Raw genomic sequence first — 4,597 nt, 5'->3', positions numbered from 1 at the left:
TGGAGAACCTGTGAACTCCCTAGTATCCGTTAACAAATTCCCTTTCTTCCTAAAAAAAATACTAGGGAGAGTAACAAAATAAGAGAGAGTTGTTTATTCTGAAAACCTAGACCTACATCCCTGAGTGTCGGGATAAATTTGGTGGGTATAAATTTAATGTACCGTTAGATAAACCAGCTTGTATCTCCCCCAACTGTATGGATTTTGGGGGCCTGTGAATACATTGCTTGAACCTGAAGTGAACGATAACCTGAAAATTCTTTGGGGGTTCATATGTGTACTTGGGCAGCAGCAAGGTGACCTCTTTCATTCTTTCTTTCTATGAACTTATGGAGGAAAAGGGAACAGAAGTTGTGCTGGAGTGGGGATAGAGGCAATCCGACTTTTCTATTGTTTGTTTTATCACTCTTCTTTCAAACTAGTTTGCCTTACTTTTATTAGCTTAGATGATTGTACTGATGAGAAACTGAAAGCACAGAGATATTAGGGAAATTTTCCACGATCACAGAGATTGTGGTAAAATAAGATCAGAATTCTGCCTCCTAGTGTTCTATACAATTTTGTTGCTAGTTTCAAGCATTTACCAGGAAAACAGTACAAGGAGAGAATTTTGGACAAAATTTTGGTCTATTCCATTTCAGTAAAGATTAAGGGAGAATTCATATTCTACTTTCTACAGTGTGTGTGTGTGTGTGTGTGTGTGTGTGTGTATGAGAGAGAGACATAGAGAGAGAGAGAGAGAGAGAGAGAGAGAGAGAGATGCAAAGAGAGAATATAGAACCTTAACTAGAAAACTATAAACACCATCATTGTCACACTCTACACTAACTAGTAATCCTAAAAAAATTTTGTTTGAGATCTTCTTAAGAGAGAACTTTAATGAAAAATGAGATATTTTTCAGAATACTAGGGCTCTTTACTGCTGCTCAGAATTGCTGACATAAATGTAAATTCTGAGAACCAAAATTGTATCTCACTTCTGCTTCAAATATTTACAACAAATGAGACAGTCTCACAGGAGATTAACCTTACTAACTTAGAAAGACCATGTGTCCAGAAAAATTGCACACAGTAAGTAGCAAAGGCACCAAGAGCTCTCCCCTGAATCTATGTATTGCCATGGAAATAGATAACCAAGATGATACCATGATTTCTTATCTCTAGAAGCAATCCTTGTACAAAGGGAACACAAACACAAAGCCATATGAAGGGATGAGAATATTTGCTCACTAAATGATGCTGGTTCATAGTGATTAACCCCATGGTAAACCCTTTGGCTTTGCCATTTTTTTCTTTTTGAGACCAGTTTATCTTTCCAGCTTATGAAAAGTGTCAAGTCAATCTCAAAGATCTTTATTATTAATGATCATGTTCATAAACAAGAGACAGTGTAATACTATGAGGCTTCATACTATATGGCTGTGCCTCTAGCCACTTATTCCATGCTTTGGGAACATTAAAAATATCACTTTGGGGGCTTCCCTGGTGGCGCAGTGGTTGAGAATCCGCCTGCCGATGCAGGGAACACAGGTTCGTGCCCTGGTCCGGGAAGATCCCACATGCCACGGAGTGGCTGGGCCCGTGAGCCATGGCCGCTGGGCCTGCGCGTCCGGAGCCTGTGCTCCGCAACGGGAGAGCCCACAGCAGTGAGAGGCCCGCGTACCGAAAAAAAAAAAAAAAAAAAAAATATCACTTTGGGGTACGTTATATTAGCGATACCCATTTATTTTAGGAAATTTGGAAAACACCAAAAAGAAAAAACACTTGGAATCCTACCATTCAGTGGTAACTATTGTTATAATTCTGGTATAATTCTTGCCAGATTACATGCATATATTATAAAACAAACTAGACCTGTGTGTGTATTTACAAGATTGGAATCTCACTATACTATTTTCCCAGACAGTTCTAAACTTGTTCAATGATATACACTTCGTCAGTGGGTGGAAATGCTCCATTGCCTTTCCCACAGAAAGGTGTGCCTAGAAAATACACGCACAGGGTGGGTATCAGAACACTTCCTCTTGAAACAGTAGTGGTTATTTCCTCATTATACCTATAAACATTTGTGGAGAGTGCTGGTATAGCACATGGATAAATGCTAGGTCCAATGATAATCTAGAAAAAGGTACAGAAAGCTTTGGGAGCAACTTAGATCTGACTAAAATAGTGTGACATAAATTAAATTAAATTATTATTTTTATTAATTAATTATTTTAATTAAAAAATTAATAAAATTACTGTGATCTAAAAAAAAGCCCTAACACCTTTCTCCTTTTCTTCCAAGAAGGTATGCTAAAGTAATGTCAGAGGAGAAAGGAATTTGAACCTTCATGAGGTAATCAAATGTAGGAGAAAGTAGCATGGGTTTGGATTCAGACAGGCCCAGATTTAAACAACAGTGCCACTTGATCTCAACAAGACCTTGAGACTTTCTTTCCTATTCTGAAAAATGGGGACATAAATACTCCCTTAGAGCACTGCTGAGAGAATTAAATGAGACTATGAATGTAAAGCTATATGTAGAGTGGGTGCTCCACTTAGCTGTTATTATTGCTAGTACTGACTTTTGAAAGAATTAACTCAAGGGCTCCACGCTCAACCCCATGTATTATACTATGAATTTAGCAGTGTCAGTTAGCTTTAATGTTCTCTTTACTGGTTGCTTTGGAACTGATGAAAACAAGTGCTATTACTATGTTTTAGATTCTGTGACCTGTCACCTAGACACAAGCACAGATGAGGACAATTAAGAGTATCAGGGGGGCTTCCCTGGTGGTGCAGTGGTTGGGAGTCCGCCTGCCGATGCAGGGGACACGGGTTCGTACCCCGGTCCGGGAAGATCCCACATGCAGCGGAGCGGCTGGGCCCGTGAGCCATGGCCGCTGAGCCTGCGCGTCTGGAGCCCGTGCTCCGCAATGGGAGAGGCCACGACAGCGAGAGGCCCGAGTACCGCAAAAAAAAAAAAAAAAAAGAGTATCAGGTTATAAAAATTACTGAGGCACATTGGATATGATGCAACTTATGAAATACAAGAGATAAAATCTATTTGTGGAGGAAAACCAATTTATATTTCTCATGTAATGAGGCATTTCACTAAGAGACACAATTGGACATGACTCCTCTGAACTCAGAAAACAGCACTAAGCGCTCTTTCTCCATCAGGGCTTATGTACTCTCGCTGCTCCTGCTGCTCCTGGCAGTGTATCATCTCCTTCTAGAGGGTTCCACAAAGAATGAGTCAGCAAATGGCAACTGCTTGTACATTTCAAATCTTGCTTTTTCTTCCTTGAGAAAAAGGCCTGCCCATTCATGTTTTTCAGTTTAAAATGAAGATAACTCCTGGTTGACTTTGTTTTCAGGGTTTTCCCTAAATAGGCACTTAATGATTCCTACTCTCTTTCTGGTCAATCAGACTCACATATCTAGTGATGCTTCCATCATGGGTCATAGCTGTCATATCTGTTCAGCCAAGTCTAGCACTTACTTCTCATTACTATTTTTAGCTCAAAGGTTGATTTGGTTTATTGCCTGTACTTCTGAGATTAAACCTGAATATTAGAGAGAATCATGTGTCCTTAGGAAAAGAATCAGAAGAATTTCTTTAGCATCAGGTTAAGTACTATGTGCATTGTACCCAGCTGATGTCTTTAGCGATGTTAGCTCCGGTTTGCATGTAGCAACGAAGCTGAAATGATTTATTCCTTGGACAGGCTAGAAATTGTCTCAAAAGATTTCTTTTTCTGCAGCAATCAGCCACCACTATATTACCAATTCTAAGTCATGAGCTGAAGGTTCATTGGTCATTTTATATTTCCTATGTGAGTCATGATCAATAAATGTTAGAGAAGAAATAACCTCTGTTCTTAAACGTTCCTGGCTGCTTTCAGAAGTTAATTTCATTACAGAGATGAGGAACAATCAGGAAGCTACATATAGAACCTAGGAGAACATAACAATCCTTAAGCCCCCAGAAAAATGAAAAGTCTATACTGTAGGTTTTTTAAATCCTGAGACCAAACATCCTTTGGAAATCTGACCCAATGATTAGTATACCCAATAGTATAATTCCCTTCATTCTTTCTTTTATTGATCACTGAGGGGTGACTACATTTGGGCTGGTCACCAGAACTGGGGGACAGAGAGACCTGAGGCTACAGTGATTCTAATCAGCCAGGGAAAACAACAAAACTTTCACTAAGTATGGGCTCCCCACTTGGTACATTTTCTAGGTGCATTCTCCCCTTTCTTCCTTAGTATCTGAACCCTGATTTTATGTAAGGCTGAAGCTTACCCAGAAAACAGTATATTTCCCAATATCTTTTGCAACTGGTGGTAATCATGTAATTAAGCTCTGACCAATGAGACGTCAACATAAGTGTTGCCTGGACGTCTGGGAAAGCTGCTCAAACGGGACTGACACAGCAGTCAGACTCTGTACACTTTTACCTTTCCTCTTTCTTATGCCTTAAATGGCCTGTAATGATTGGAGCTCCAGCAGCCCTCTGGGATCAGAAAGTGACTTTTAGGATGGAAGCCAGCTCTGAGAGGGAGGGAGAGAAAGCCTGAAGATGCTTTGTTCCATGACGGCTGTAAA

Source organism: Physeter macrocephalus, chromosome 8 (assembly GCF_002837175.3).
Source record: "Physeter macrocephalus isolate SW-GA chromosome 8, ASM283717v5, whole genome shotgun sequence".
NCBI lineage: Eukaryota > Metazoa > Chordata > Mammalia > Artiodactyla > Physeteridae > Physeter > Physeter macrocephalus.
The sequence above is the reverse complement of the archived record's forward strand: the minus strand, read 5'-3'. Positions refer to the sequence as shown.